General features: G+C 51.4%; 1 protein-coding gene across 1 annotated transcript in view; it reads right to left on the bottom strand.

The window, feature by feature from the left end:
- The window catches only part of LOC120427201 (protein ovarian tumor locus-like), a 194,011-nt gene that overhangs the window by 93,112 nt on the left and 83,964 nt on the right, over positions 1-16,935 (bottom strand). The gene's annotated exons all lie outside the window — the stretch shown is intronic.

Below are 16,935 nucleotides of genomic sequence, written 5' to 3'. Positions count from 1 at the left end.
TAGACGCCGAAGGCGTCGATAGTCGGACCGACGCAATTTGCGTGCCGCCGTAGGCTTTCCTCAACCGGATTGCCATCGGTGTCGTGCGGTCATCCAGAAGAACGATCAGCGCATCTTCTAGCTCTTCCTCCGTCGTGATCTCGTCCAGGTTCCTGCACTCAATCGTTGTCTCCGGCGATAGCGCCCTTACCTTCGACTCGTAGCCTACGGCTTTCTCGACGAGGGACTTAAAAGCTGAGCTCTTGACCGCGGGGTCATTCTTCAGCTCAAAAAGCATCGCTCCGGTCTGTGTGCGCCTGGTTTTAACCACGTTCTCGCCAAGCTCCTTGAGTTCCGGATCGGTTCGTACTTTCCGGAGGAGGTCTGCGTACGAAACACCTTCCTTCACCTCGACCACCAAAGCCTCGCCTTTGTTACGCTCCCTGCGAAACTTGGGGTTTTGGGTGTCCTCGTTCTGCTTCCCTTTTTTCTTCCGCTTCTTTTTCTTGACCTTCTCCCATTTCTCCTTCCCTGGGTCTGGTTCTGGCTCCTTCGCTGGGTCCGGACTGTCTCCATTCCCCTGCTTCTGCTTCTTTGCGTCCTCCTCCTCTCCAGGCGTTTCCCTGTCCCTTTTAGAGCCTGGGCCGGGCGGCGTTTTCGGTTCTTTCTCCCGTAGCGCTTCCTCCTCCAGTTTTGCGTTCAGCGTTTCTTCGGCTCTTTCAGCTCTGAGCTTCAGTGAATTCCGCGTCACCACCAGCGAGCTGTTTTCGCGCTCTGCGGCATTCATGGCTGCCTTGACTCCATTCACCATCTGCTTGATTCTGGTGTGGACGTTGTTTTTGTCCTTGATGAAATCAAAGAGTTCGTTAACCCTCCTTCTGACCTCCTGCAACGCGGTCCTTCCGAGCAGGACTCCGTCCTGAGGGGTACTGCCGGCGAAGTTCAACAAGGATGACTTGGGAGTCTCCTCTCCAATTACTCCTATCTGCTGACTCGAAGCAGCCGCCTGGTTCAACACTGGGGATCTCAACACCTTCCCGCTTCCACGGAACGCGCTCGCCACCCCGCCTGCTGTGTCGCCGCCGTTTGACTCGCCTCCTGCCATTTCGACGTTTGCGTCCTCTTCTACCTCCGTGTTTTCCGATGCTTGGGGCGCATCGGGACCCTTTTGTTGGTTTGTTTCACTTGTCTTCATTTTGAATCCCACGAGTCGCTAGGGAAATACGGTCCGCTGCGCCAGTGCCCTGCCGTGACGCAGTAAGGGCAAATTACGTGTGGGGTTCGCCCCTGTGCCCCACAGGCTCCGTTATCGACTGGGAATTTGTTGAACCCCCCCAGCCATGCATCCCTCGACACGGGTCGCGTCACATCTTGGATTCGGGGTTTGGTGAGGTTTTGGGCTAAAACACTTATAGCGGCGTTCGATCGCTTGACAGAGGTGTTTACGGACCCATGTGGTTTTTTTCGAAGAAATTAAACAGAGCCCTTGTTCAATTCCGCCACGTCCTAGACATCCTCCCGTGTGTGTGTGTGTGTGTGTGTGTGTGTGTGTGTGTGTGTGTGTGTGTGTGTGTGTGTGTGTGTGTGTGTGTGTGTGTGTGTGTGTGTGTGTGTGTGTGTGTGTGTGTGTGTGTGTGTGTGTGTGTGTGATTGCTTGCGTGATACAATTACAAAATATGCTGTTTTCTAGCACCGGCAAAATTCTTCAATATGAATCAGGATACACATGAAACGCACGTTTGCAGGAATATCTCCTGTTGGATTATTAGCTTAACTTTTCTTTAAAACGTTCATGTTCTATTCAAGAATTGTGTAAAGATCAGATTCTGTAGGTTTCGCAATTGAGATTTTTCTATTTCCTTTTTTAGTCATCTTGAACGGGAATTGTAATTGTCGTTATGACTTTGTCAACAGAATTAATTTATTCATAAGATCCTTTATTTCCACAGCCGGCTGTCTAATATTGGATCATAAAAAATTATTCGCGTCGGGATTAAACATTCAAAAATACTTACAAACTAAATAAAAACTAATTCGACAGCAGCATTTAGTTGCTTTAGAATAAACCTTCAATCGTTAAAATATTAATTCCGCACATTCACTAAACGGGAAATGTCTCAACAGCAGCAACCGATTGCTTGCCTTGAGAATAAAAGTTTATCCATTAATCTCACTTATGCCAATGGTCGTATCGCTTGCTTAGGGCGAATCCCAGACCTTTACCCATCACAATTACCAACTCCCCGCGACACTTACGCAACCTTGTTGTTTAAATTCGATCAAATTTGGTCAAACGGTCAATTTGGTCGAGTTCCACAATAGGGCTGGGAAAAAGAGCCTGCGGTTTCGCTACCTTTTTCTAAGTAAGTCAAGCATCAACATTTCCCGTGCTCCGCATCCTTTTTCCTTCCCGGTGAATGGTGGACATGGGAGCGGCCGGCAATGGATGGCTTTCATGGTGCTGCCTGTCCTGTTCTGGTAGAATTGGTTTTAATTCCCTTTAATCAATATCTAAGCAACCTGGGCTGGACAATCATCACATATACATGACGAAATCCAGTCTGCAACCCGCTAAGATCACCATCTCAATGCGAATGCGAATGCGAATGCGAAAATGCTGGATAGTCTGACCGATGAACTGATCGGACGAAGCCCGATCGTTATCGGAGGTGACTTCAACGCGTGAGCGGTCGAGTGGGGTAGCAGATGCACCAATGCCTAATGGAAGCTCTGGCAAAGCTAGACGTTAGGCTGGCGAATCGCGGAACCAGCAGTACCTTCCGCAAAGACGGTCGTGAGTCCATTATCGACGTTACGTTCTGTAGCCCGCGACTGGCGGCCGACATGAACTGGAGGGTGAGTGAGGACTATACCCATAGCGATCACCAAGCGATCCGGTACAGCATCGGGAGACGAGCCCCTGTACCAGATAGGAGCAGCCGGTCCTACGGAAGGAAATGGAAGCTGCAGTACTTCGACGAGGGTCTCTTCGTGGAAGCGCTCCATTGGTGTGATGGTCCCCAAGACTTGAGTGCCGACGTGCTAACAGCACAACTGGCGACAGCATGCGACACAACCATGCCGCGGAGACTGGAGCCAAGGAACTGTCGTCGTCCAGCCTACCGGTGGAATGAAGAACTCGGTACCCTTCGGGCAAGTTGCCTCAGCGCCAGAAGACGAGTCCAGAGAGCAAGATCCGAAGCAACTAGAGAGGAGTGCAGAGAGGAGTACCGGTCTGCAAAGGCCGCGCTCAAGAAAGCGATCAAATGCAGCAAGACAAACTGCTTCAAGGAGTTATGCCAAGACGCTGATGCAAACCCTTGGGGGAGCGCATATCGTGTCGCGATGGCGAAGATCAGAGGCCCATCGATGGTGGCTGAAACGTGTCCCGACAAGCTGAAGGTCATTGTGGAAGGGCTCTTCCCAAGACATGACCCAACGACATGGCCTCCTACACACAAAAATATATTTCCGAATGTTACATCATTTATGATGTAACACTTTTGCACGTCATTAAACATTTAAATTTAAATGCAATTTGATGTAAATTTGCAACAAATTATACGTAAAAACATGATTTTACGTGTGATTCAACCGTTTACGTCGAATCTCAAGTTTACATCAACTGAGTTTACATGTGATTCATTTTTTCCGTGTCGAGTAAATTCACATATTTTTTTCTGTGTACACCGTACAACGACGAAGGGGGTAGTAACGCCGAAGGACATCTGATCACCAACGAAGAACTTGTGGCAGTAGCGAAGAGATTGAAGGTGAAGATAGCACCCGGCCCGGATGGAATCCCGAATTTCGCCCTGAAATCGGCGGTTCAAGCATTCCCGGACAGGTTTCGAACAGTCCTGTAGAAATGCCTGGACGAAGGACACTTCCCCGACCCGTGAAAGGTTCAAAAGCTCGTGTTGCTGCCAAAGCCAGGCAAACCACCGGGGGACCCATCATCGTATAGGCCTATATGTTTGCTGGACACTCTCGGAAAGCTTCTGGAAGGGATCATCCTTAGCCGGCTGACCAAGTACACGGAGAGCGAGCATGGCTTAGCAGCGAGGCAGTTCGGCTTCCGTAAAGGGAGATCCATGGTGGACGCCATCCGGAAAGTGGTCGAGAAAGCCGACGAAGCGCGGAGGAAAAAACGCAGGGGGAACCGTTGCTGCGCAATAGTCACGATTGACGTCAAGAACGCGTTCAACAGTGCGAGCTGGGCGGCCATAGCAGCAGCGCTACACAAAATGAAGGTGCCTGACTATTTGTGCATGATCTTGAAGAGCTACTTCGAGAACCGCGTGCTGGTCTACGACACTGCCGATGGACAAAAAACAGTTGTTGTTACCGCGGGAGTTCCACAGGGTTCTATTCTGGGTTCAGCACTGTGGAACGGAATGTATGACGGAGTGTTGTCACTGGGGCTACCCAACGGCGTGGAGATCGTTGGCTTTGCAGACGACATAGTGCTGACGGTAACCGGCGAAAATGTCGAGGAGGTCGAAGTGCTGGCTATGGAGGCAATCGCAATGATCGAGAACTGGATGCTCGAGGTGAAGCTGCGGATCGCTCACCACAAGACGGAGATGATACTGGTTAGTAACCACAAGAAGGTGCAGCAGGCCCAGATACACGTTGGAGAACACGTCGTGCACTCGAAGAGAGCGCTCAAGTACCTAGGGTTGATGGTGGATGACCGGCTGAACTTCAACAGCCACGTCGATTACGCCTGCGAGAAGGCGGCTAAGGCGATCATGGCACTGTCGAGGATGATGCCGAACAACGCTGGACCCAGGAGCAGTAGGCGCCGCCTCTTGGCAAGTGTCGCGACGTCCATACTTAGGTACGGCGGACCGGTATGGTGGACGGCGCTGGGGACGAAGCGAAATCGAGCGCTGCTCGACAGAACGCAGAGACTGATGGCCATGCGGGTTGCAAGCGCGTACAGGACCATTTCGCCGGAAGCAGTTGGCGTCATAGCCGGAATGATCCCCATCGGCATCACACTGGAGGAGGACACCGTGCGCTACACCCGGAGAGGCACGAGAGGTATCCGGGAAGCTGCGAAAGCCGAATCGCTGGTAAGATGGCAACGTGAGTGGGACACCACGGAGAAAGGCAGATGGACGCATCGGCTTATCCCGTCCGTATCCAAGTGGGTGAGCAGAAGGCATGGAGAGGTCACCTTCCACCTCACACAGTTCCTGTCGGGCCATGGCTGCTTCAGGAAGTACCTGCACAGGTTCGGACATGCAGAGTCTCCTCTCTGTCCGGACTGCGTCGATTGCGAGGAAACACCGGAGCACGTGGTGTTCAGCTGCCCTCGCTTCGAGGCAGCGCGAAGCGAAATGCTGGCCATTATCGGAGCAGACACCAACCCGGATAATGTGGTGCGAAGAATGTGCAGCGACATCGCCAAGTGGAATGCGGTCGTCGGAGCGGTGACGCAGATCACTTCGGCTCTCCAGCGGAGATGGAGAGACGACCAGAGGAGGAACGACTAGAAGCCTAGTCGAAAACCCACGAGTGTGGCTGTGAAGGAGAGCACGTTATGATGGTCGGCTCTACCAAATCGGTACACGTCTCGATGGTGACAGGAGTCGAGAACCCACGAGTGTGGCTGTGAAGGAGAGCACGTTATGACGGTTGGCTCTACCAAATCGGTACACGTCTCGATGGTCCAAGGAGAGGGCTGCATATGACTAGCCGATCAAAAGCAACGCGATTCTTGGGCGCGGTTAAACCCTCGCCTGGACTCATATGCATGTAGAACAGGAAATGGTTCTAGTACCCGGCATGGATCCTGTAAGTAGACTAGTGCAGAAAATGCAACGCCTCCCCCCGAAGTTATCGAAAGGTGGTCCCGGGGGGGAAAGGGCACGGCGTTCAAGGACTGGTTTAGTGGGTCGGGAAAACTCTTTTTGTTTTCCCAACCCCACACTACCTGAGAAATGAATTCTCAGGTGTCTGATAGCAGATTCCGACCTTGTGAACGGCCCGAGCGGTTTAGGCTTTCAGGATTTTTGTGATATTTTCTTGTAGAGTCAAAACAGATCAGTAAACTTCACTTATTTGTATATTACACTTTTTGAAGATTACATTTTTTTGCGGTAACACTCTCAACTTTTACGCGCACGATCACATCACTCAACTTTTCGTCGCTAATTTCATTAAAACCTTCGTCGAGCCAATTCTCTACGTTGAAGCCAGACTTGTCCTCCAGACCTCTTCGCCGAGCCATGCCAGACCCCGAACTCCTAAGTCCCGGGTGGACTCTTCACTGCGGCTAAGTCCCGGGTGGACTCTTCACTGCGGCTAAGTCCCGGGTGGACTCTTCACTGCGGCTAAGTCCCGGGTGGACTCTTCACGGCGGCTAAGTCCCGACGGACTCTTCACGGCGGCTAAGTCCCGGCGGACTCTTCACGGCGGCTAAGTCCCGACGGACTCTTCACGGCGGCTAAGTCCCGGCGGACTGCGGCCTCCACCGCTAAGTCCGGCTGGACTGGGGCCTCTGCTACTGGTGGCTGCTGGCGGGTCTGGCTGGTCTGGGGCGTCTTCTGGAACTGGAACTGGACTGGGCTTGAACTGGCTGGAACTGACTGGAACTAACTGGAACTAACTGGAACTAACTGGAACTAACTGGAACTAACTGGAACTAACTGCCCTTCTCAAGAATTTTGGGGTTTTTATAGTCAGTCCCCGAAAACTCTACTAAATTTTGTTCTACTAAAAGTGGTCCGTTTCGATGAGAAGCATCGATGAACCTCATGAATTAAATTATGCAGACCTCTGCAATTCTTCATGACTTTCCGTATGGTGTAGTGAGTACACCTCAAAACCGGAAGTCATGGGTTCGAACCGTTGTCGTGAAACTTTAAATTATGTTATTGGAATATCAAAATTATGTTCCTCAAACATTCTCAAAATGTAAGTCAATAATGAGAAGGTCGAATTCTTCATTGAACAAACATGCCAATGAATTTGGTTAAGCCACACCCTCAATTTCCCCTGTGTAATAACATCGCACATTCATAATTGAAAGCTTAACCATTTTTTTGATTGCCTAACAATTGGCGAAATTTAATAAAGGGCTTTTCAGGTGAGGGTGACTCATGATCCACACCTGTACATAAGCTTAATTATTTGTCGCGCAACGCGAGTCGACGGGTAAAATTATTTATGCTTGCGTAAGCGCGCATGGTCAGAACTGTGGTGAGGATCGAAAAATGGACAAATTTAATGATTTAAATTTGAGGTCGCTGCACTTGTAAAAAAAAAAAAAAAAAAAAAAAACACACACAAACACACACTCGAACCCGTGAACCGTGGGGACTGGTGAGGGTCCCTGCGGAGCTTAGCTGCCAGCTACCGGGCGGGTTGCAGTAGGCGGATAGCTGTCGGCGATTGCATACATTCATTGCATCGCCCCCGGACCAGCAGCGGGAAGATGTCTAGGACGTGGCGGAATTGAACAAGGGCTCTGTTTAATTTCTTCGAAAAAAAAAAAACCACATGGGTCCGTAAACACCTCTGTCAAGCGATCGAACGCCGCTATAAGTGTTTTAGCCCAAAACCTCACCAAACCCCGAATCCAAGATGTGACACGACCCGTGTCGAGGGATGCACGGCTGGGGGGGGTTCAACAAATTCCCAGTCGATAACGGAGCCTGTGGGGCACAGGGGCGCACCCCACACGTAATTTGCCCTTACTGCGTCACGGCAGGGCACTGGCGCAGCGGACCGTATTTCCCTAGCGACTCGTGGGATTCAAAATGAAGACAAGTGAAACAAACCAACAAAAGGGCCCCGATGCGCCCCAAGCATCGGAAAACACGGAGGTAGAAGAGGACGCAAACGTCGAAATGGTAGGAGGCGAGTCAAACGGCGGCGACACAGCAAGCGGAGTGGCGAGCGCGTTCCGTGGAAGCGGGAAGGTGTTGAGATCCCCAGTGTTGAACCAGGCGGCTGCTTCGAGTCAGCAGATAGGAGTAATTGGAGAGGAGACTCCCAAGTCATCCGTACTGAACTTCGCCGGCAGTACCCCTCAGGATGGAGTCCTGCTCGGAAGGACCGCGTTGCAGGAGGTCAGGAGGAGGGTCAACGAACTCTTTGATTTCATCAAGGACAAAAACAACGTCCACACCAGAATCAAGCAGATGGTGAATGGAGTCAAGGCAGCCATGAATGCCGCAGAGCGCGAAAACAGCTCGCTGGTGGTGACGCGAAATTCACTGAAGCTCAGAGCTGAAAGAGCCGAAGAAACGCTGAACGCAAAACTGGAGGAGGAAGCGCTACGGGAGAAAGAACCGAAATCGCCGCCCGGCCCAGGCTCTAAAAGGGACAGGGAAACGCCTGGAGAGGAGGAGGATGCAAAGAAGCAGAAGCAGGAGAATGGAGACAGTCCGGACCCAGCGAAAAAGCCAGAACCAGACCCAGGGAAGGAGAAGGGATGGGAAAAGGTCAAGGAGAAGAAGCGGAAGAAAAAACCCAGGCTACGCAGGGAGCGCAACAAAGGCGAGGCATTGGTAGTCGAAGTGAAGGAAGGTACGTCGTACGCAGACCTCCTCCGGAAAGTACGAACCGATCCGGAACTCAAGGAGCTAGGCGAGAGCGTGGTTAAGACCAGACGCACTCAAACCGGAGCGATGCTTTTTGAGCTGAAGAAAGACCCCGCGGTCAAGAGCTCAGCTTTCAAGTCCCTTGTCGAGAAGGCCGTAGGCTATGAATCGAAGGTAAGGGCGCTATCGCCGGAGACAACGCTCGAGTGCAGAAACCTGGACGAGATCACGACGGAGGAAGAGCTAGAGGATGCGCTGATTGTTCTTCTGGAAGACCGTACGACACCGATGGCAATCCGGTTGAGGAAAGCCTACGGTGGCTCGCAGATTGCGTCGATTCGGCTATCGACGCCTGCGGCGTCCAAGCTCTTGGAAGTAGGCAGGGTCAAAGTAGGATGGTCAGTGTGCTCACTGAAGCCTGTTCCTCGAGTGACCCAGCAGATGACGAGGTGTTTCCGCTGTATGGGTTTCGGCCACCAGGCGAGAAATTGCGATGGTCCCGATCGAACCAACAGTTGCAGAAGATGTGGTAGAGAAGGCCACATGGCAAGAGACTGCAAAAATAAGCCGAAGTGCGTGCTCTGTAAAGAAGGCGATGGCAATAGCCATGCGACGGGTGGCTTTAATTGCCCGGTCTACAAGAAGCTGGCCTCGAGCAAAAAGTAATGGAGGTGTCCCAGGTGAACCTCAATCACTGCGACACTGCACAGCAACTGCTGTGGCAGTCGACCGCGGAGACGGGGTGTGACGTGGCAATTATTGCAGAACCGTACCGAGTTCCACACGACAACGGAAACTGGGCCGCGGATACAGGTAGAATGGCGGCGATATACGTAATGGGGCGGTACCCCATACAGGAAGTGGTCTCGAGGGCGTTTGAAGGGTTCGTGATCGCCAAAGTGAACGGAACCTTCTTCTGTAGCTGCTATGCTCCCCCAAGATGGACCTTGGAGCAGTTTCAGCAGATGCTGGATTGTCTGACCGACGAACTGATCGGACGAAGCCCGATCGTTATCGGAGGTGACTTCAACGCGTGGGCGGTCGAGTGGGGTAGCAGATGCACCAATGCTAGGGGGCATAGCCTAATGGAAGCTCTGGCAAAGCTAGACGTTAGGCTGGCGAATCGCGGAACCAGCAGTACCTTCCGCAAAGACGGTCGTGAGTCCATTATCGACGTTACGTTCTGTAGCCCGCGACTAGAGAGGAGTGCAGAGAGGAGTATCGGTCTGCAAAGGCCGCGCTCAAGAAAGCGATCAAATGCAGCAAGACAAACTGCTTCAAGGAGTTATGCCAAGACGCTGATGCGAACCCTTGGGGGAGCGCATATCGTGTCGCGATGGCGAAGATCAGAGGCCCATCGATGGTGGCTGAAACGTGTCCCGACAAGCTGAAGGTCATTGTGGAAGGGCTCTTCCCAAGACATGATCCAACGACCTGGCCTCCTACACCGTACAACGAGGAAGGGGGTAGTAACGCCGAAGGTCATCTGATCACCAACGAAGAACTTGTGGCAGTAGCGAAAAGATTGAAGGTGAAGATAGCACCCGGCCCGGATGGAATCCCGAATTTCGCCCTGAAATCGGCGGTTCAAGCATTCCCGGACAGGTTTCGAACAGTCCTGCAGAAATGCCTGGACGAAGGACACTTCCCCGATCCGTGGAAGGTTCAAAAACTCATGTTGCTGCCGAAGCCAGGCAAACCACCGTGGGACCCATCATCGTATAGGCCTATATGTTTGCTGGACACCCTTGGAAAGCTTCTGGAACGGATCATCCTTAACCGGCTGACCAAGTACACGGAGAGCGAGCATGGCTTAGCAGCGAGGCAGTTCGGCTTCCGTAAAGGGAGATCCACGGTGGACGCCATCCGGAAAGTGGTCGAGAAAGCCGACGAAGCGCGGAGGAAAAAACGCAGGGGGAACCGCTGCTGCGCAATAGTCACGATTGACGTCAAGAACGCGTTCAACAGTGCGAGCTGGGCGGCCATAGCAGCAGCGCTGCACAAAATGAAGGTGCCTGACTATTTGTGCATGATCTTGAAGAGCTACTTCGAGAACCGCGTGCTGGTCACTGCCGATGGACAAAAAACCGTTGTTGTTACCGCGGGAGTTCCACAGGGTTCTATTCTGGGTTCAGCACTGTGGAACGGAATGTATGACGGAGTGTTGACACTGGGGCTACCCAACGGCGTGGAGATCGTTGGCTTTGCAGACGACATAGTGCTGACGGTAACCGGCGAAAATGTCGAGGAGGTCGAAATTCTGGCTACGGAGGCCATTGCAATGATCGAGAACTGGATGCTCGAGGTGAAGCTGCGGATCGCTCACCACAAGACGGAGATGGTTCTGGTTAGTAACCACAAGAAGGTGCAGCAGGCCCAGATACAAGTTGGGGAACACGTAGTGCACTCGAAGAGAGCGCTCAAGTACCTCGGGGTGATGGTGGATGACCGGCTGAACTTCAACAGTCACGTCGATTACGCCTGCGAGAAGGCGGCTAAGGCGATCATGGCACTGTCAAGGATGATGCCGAACAACGCTGGACCCAGGAGCAGTAGGCGCCGTCTCTTGGCAAGTGTCGCGACGTCCATACTTAGGTACGGCGGACCTCGGTATGGTGGACGGCGCTGGGGACGAAGCGAAATCGAGCGCTGCTCGACAGAACGCAGAGACTGATGGCCATGCGGGTTGCAAGCGCATACAGGACCATCTCGTCGGAAGCAGTTGGCGTCATAGCCGGAATGATCCCCATCGGCATCACACTGGAGGAGGACACCGTGCGCTACACCCGAAGAGGCACGAGAGGTATCCGGGAAGCTGCGAGAGCCGAATCGCTGGCAAGATGGCAACGTGAGTGGGACACCACGGAGAAAGGCAGATGGACGCATCGGCTTATCCCGTCCGTATCCACGTGGGTGAACAGAAGGCACGGAGAGGTCACCTTCCACCTCACACAGTTCCTGTCGGGCCATGGCTGCTTCAGGAAGTACCTGCACAGGTTCGGACATTCAGAGTCTCCTCTCTGTCCGGATTGCGACGAGTGCGAGGAAACACCGGAGCACGTGGTGTTCGCCTGCCCTCGCTTCGAGACAGCGCGAAGCGAAATGCTGGCAATTATCGGAGCAGACACCAGCCCGGAAAATGTGGTGCAAAGAATGTGCAGCGACATTGCCAAGTGGAATGCGGTCGTCGGAGCAGTGACGCAGATCACTTCGGCTCTCCAGCGGAAATGGAGAGACGATCAGAGGAGGAACGACTAGGAGCCTAGTCGCAAACCCACGAGTGTGGCTGTGAAGGAGAGCACGTTATGATGGTCGGCTCTACCAAATCGGTACACGTCTCGATGGTCACAGGAGTCGAGAACCCACGAGTGTGGCTGTGAAGGAGAGCACGTTATGACGGTTGGCTCTACCAAATCGGTACACGTCTCGATGGTCCAAGGAGAGGGCATATGACTAGCCGATCAAAAGCAACGCGATTCTTGGGCGCGGTTAAACCCTCGCATGGACTCATATGTATGTGGAACAGGAAATGGTTCTAGTACCCGGCATGGATCCTGTAAGTAGACTAGTGCAGAAAATGCAACGCCTCCCCCCGAAGTTATACCGAAAGGTGGTCCCGGGGGGAAAAGGGCATGGCGTTCAAGGACTGGTTTAGTGGGTCGGGAAATTCGTTTTTCTCAACCCCACACTACCTGAGAAATTAATTCTCAGGTGTCTGGTAGCAGATTCCGACCTTGTAAAAAAAAAAAAAAAGAAAAAAACACACTCGAACGGCTGAATGACAAAACCTTACAATTCTTTGCGTGCGCAGTCATCCCGTTCCGGTCGCACCAGTGCAGCAAGGTGTCCACATCTGCTTGTAGAGCGAGGCAGTCGACGTCAGATTTGACAGTTCGGTAGAGTTTAAGATCGTCGGCGTACATAAGCGTACTTGAACCCGTCAAAGTGTTGAGCTCATTCACAAACAGTATGAAAATGAGCGGCCTCAGGTGGCTGCCTTGCGGGACGCCAGAAGGAATATCGAATATATCGGAACGAGTTACCCGGAGATTAACGAAAGTCTTCTTGCTCGTTAAATAGGAGTGAAGCCAAGCGACGATCCAGTCCGGGAGGCCCAGTTTTTCCAGCTTCTTGATGGTCAGCGGAACCTTGTCGAACGCCTTCTCGAAGTCGATATACACTGCATCCACCTGGCCTCCACTCTCCAACACGTTGATGGTAGGTGAGACGAAGGAAAGAAGGTTCGTGGTAGTTGACCGGTTCCGCATGAACCCGTGTTGGTTTGCCGAGATAATCCGTCGCACTGCTGGGAACAGCCTGTCGTAAACGACCTTTTCTAGCACTTTTGCTAAACAACTTAGGATATAAATATGCCGGTAGTTTTTGACCTTGCTTAAGTTACCGGATTTATGGATTGGACTAATCGACGCAAGTTTCCAGATGTCGGGGAAGATTGCATGTTCCAGCGATTTTTTGAAGATCACCGAGACCGGCACAACAAGCGAGTTTGCACAGCTTTTCACGAAAACCGGTGGGAGACCATCGGGACCAGGACCTTTGCTAGGATTGACGCTCGAAAAAACTTTGAGGATGTCATCATCTGCAAGGGTTGGGCGAGGGATTGAGATGTTAAAGGAAGGAGCCCCCTCCAGGTGGCAGTCCGGGTACACCGTAGAGTTTGTGTTATATACAGATTTGAAGAAATCAGCAAAAAAACTGGCTGACTCTTCAGGCGACGAACTGTTGACATCACGGTAGGACACGTCCAGTGGAGTTTGTTCAGTCTGCTTTTTTGTGTTCACATAGGTCCAACATTTTGACGGGTTGCTCTTCACGGTACTTTGCAGATCATTGATGTATTTCTGGAAGCTCTCCTGTTAAAGATTCAGGTACTCTTCTTCGATGTTACGCGCGACGACTTTGTCCCACGCTGTTTTAGTTGATAGAAACACAGAATTGACACAGGGAGCATCCAGAAAGGTCAGCCAATCGACAGCAAGGATTCTCTCGTTCAAAGTCGTGTAATCACACCTTTTGAAGTCAAAGACAGCATCGGGTTCAACAATGTTGTCGTTCAACGCAGTTCTGTACTCCAGCTGCATAACAAGCGGGTTGTGGTGCTGATCAACTTTCAAGAGAGGGCATGGAGGCTCGAACAACTCGACCGATACGTTGTCACTGACAAATACCAGATCCAGCAGCTTACCAAACGCGTTGGGCAAGTCGTTTACCTGTGTTAAACCCAGCGGCAACATCGACTTAACTAGCGTGACTTCCTGCTCTGAGGAAGCGTTTACACACAGCAAAAAATCCGATGGTAAAATCGCATGCAAAAGCATGCACATCATCTTCATCAAAATAAACACTTAATATTACACACTGCATGTACAATTTTTGCAAACACAAAAAAAAGTTGCAACCGACGGGATTCAAACCCAGCACCAACAGTAAGGACTGGCGCCTTAGCCCACTCGGCCATCAGACCGATGAAAAGCTGTAAGGATAAACGCATATATGAGCTTGACATTTCTTTTAAGTAGGTTTCCCATACTGATGGGCTACATATTTCAGGGTTTACACAGAATTTCATTTAATAATGCAAAGTTTATTTTACACAAAGGCCTCTTACACGCAGCTGGATTACTACTTTTTTAGCTGTGCAGGAAAGAGGCTGTCCTTATCGTCATCATGGTACCAGATTAGATTCGGGAGGTTGTAATCGCCAACAACTAAGACAGAGTCCGATTCCTTGGAAAGGTCGATGACTTGCTGCACGGCGACGGCGTGGGTGGCGTAGGTGGCGGGATCGCTAACGGGTCTGATGAACAACGTTTGCAGTGGCAGGATCAGGCGAATTACGGTCTGTTCCAAGCTTTCGCAGTTAAGTAGCTCGACAGCTTTACACCCGAGCTTAGCTTTAGCTGCGATAATGACCCCTCCTCCTCGAAGTAGAGAACTGCTTTCTGGGTTGCGGTCACATCGAAACAGTTTGTAGTTTTTTGTTAACTCGGCATCTTTGATCGCCTCCGTGAGCCATGTTTCGGTGAAAACGATAACGTCGTAGTCGCAGCGACAGAGCGCCAGAAATGTTTCGTTGGTTTTTGTTCTGAGACCTCTCACGTTCTGGTAGTATACTGTCAGGAAGCGGCGCTCCGCCGGTTCGGTTCGAACTACAGCAGCAGCATCAGGAAAGTTGCTGTAATCCAAGGAGAGATCTGAGCCCGATAACACTGCGCTTTCGTTAGACGTGTACTTGCCTGAGCTGGCGGTCTGGGAGACCCCATTTCCTTCACTGCAAACAGAACCAGGGCGGCTGAAGAGACGACGATGACACGGTGGCTCGACTGTGGCAGGAGGTCCAGGATCTCCCATAGTGCTTAGGTACACGCGCCCCGGTGTGGTTGAAACTGCAAGATGAGCAGCTGCCGCTTGAAACTCCATTGCGAGATGTTGATGTGCTCGTTCAGGTGAAACGAAGCCAGCGCTGGAATGCGGATGATTGTTTGGCGAGGGCAGATGTTCAGAGCAAGACATGTACGTACCAAGGTGTGCCATTTGGGAGACATCTGCCTCGGCGCCGACACCTGCACCAGGACGACTCTGATGGCAGCAGCGAGCAGAAAATGTTCCAAAGTGGTAGATTGGCGAAGAGGTTGCAGTGTCGGGCGGGCAAGAGGCTCCAATAGGGCTTTCTATGGCGCGTCCTGGTGATGTGCTCTCACACGGCAGACGAGTTGACTGAACCGGCGACAAACTGGGTACAGGCACAGCAGCGCCTGCGCTGGTAAGCGGGATTTTCGAGGAAGTATCGCGAGTGTTGTCGAGACTGAAAATTGGAGATCTTTGAAGCGATGGGAGAGTTCGAAGAAGCGAGTACTTGCCTGTGGTAGCAGGCTCACTACGGACCTGTGAGCCCGGGCGACGAGGATCTACTTCAACAGCGGTTGGGCTAAGGTCGGTAGGATTGGGGGTTCCCAAAATGCTTATGCGCCCCATGGTCGACTGGAATATGTAGCGTGAACTTTGTAGAGGTGATGCGTAGCCGAGGTCTCGATCCACCACTATTCTGCTGGAGAGACACGTGGCGTTGATCGTTTTTTTGAATCCGTGTCAAAAAAAACTCGAACTCTCTGACAACGAGGTTTCTTGCCCAATTGTTTCCATCAAGGGCCTTATCTCGGAGTTTGGGATCCAAGCCGATTCGATACGAAACGAATTTGTAACGCGAGCAGTCGGTATCCTTCGGGACCAGGAGCTTAGGATCAAGATCCATGCTTGTTCCAAGGCAACGTTCCACGATCAACTTGACGTCGTTGGTGTTGATTTTTGGATTCAGTCCGGTAAGGTACAACCAGAACCGTTGGGGCACGGGTATGAATCTTCAAGCAATTTCAATATGGCGACTTGTATCAGAAGAAAGTGAGGCATTTTCGCAAGTTCTCACTGTTCTGTGTTCTGCGTGCATGTCCGCAAATATCGACCACACACATACTAACACAAAGTGCCACCAAGAGGCAAAAGGTAGTTACGAATATTTTTGGCACTTTTGTCAAAAACTATGCGGTTTTGCAGAAACAAATAACAAAACCAACTTTTAAGTGTAGTTCGACTATCAAAATTGTAATGCGTTGCTGATTTGTTAAGATTTTTTTTTTAAATAAAAAGTTTTTTGCAGCACCCCTTTTGGGCGGACATTTCTGTTGTCACCTTTTGGTTCCTTGGATTAGCCACCGATAATTTCACAGTGTAATAAACAGGGCAGCTACCACCACGCGGCGCCACCGTTTTGATTGAGAAAATGATACAGGTTTTTCAGACGAGTTTCAATCCCGTGGTTGGGGCCTTGGTTCTAACGTTATGCTGGTTACTGAGAGGTCCTGAAGGTTCACTTCCCCGGTTCCGGAGATCGTATGCCGTTTGACACGAGGCTTCTGCACGACGACGCTGTCCTTCTCACGCTCGGAAACCTCACTTTGTCCGGAAGCTACTGCGTACGAAGTTGATTTGCAACACTCGGAGGGGGAGGTGCACTTCTCAATTTTTTCCATGACCGCTGGAATGAGCGACTCGAAGGTTGACAAAGGCCTTCCGATTCGTCAGTTACGAACGAAGCCATTCAGTAATCCAGTCGTGGAGAACAAGCTTGCGAAGCTTCCGAACGGAAAGTGCATGAGGTACCTTATCGAACGCCTTCTCTAAGTCGATGTAGTAGCGTCTTCCTGTTCGCCGGCCTCGAGGGCTTGGGTGTACAAAAGCAAGGAGGTTGGTTGTTGTCGATCATTTTCGCATGAGTCCATGCTGGTCAACCGAAATGATCGGACTTACTACTGCATCTGTATGCCTTTCGTACACTACCTTCTCCAGCACTTTGGCTATAGGCAGTTAAGAATCGATATCG

This window comes from Culex pipiens, chromosome 1 (assembly GCF_016801865.2).
Source record: "Culex pipiens pallens isolate TS chromosome 1, TS_CPP_V2, whole genome shotgun sequence".
Lineage (NCBI taxonomy): Eukaryota > Metazoa > Arthropoda > Insecta > Diptera > Culicidae > Culex > Culex pipiens.
This window is presented reverse-complemented; position numbering and strand designations above follow the sequence as displayed.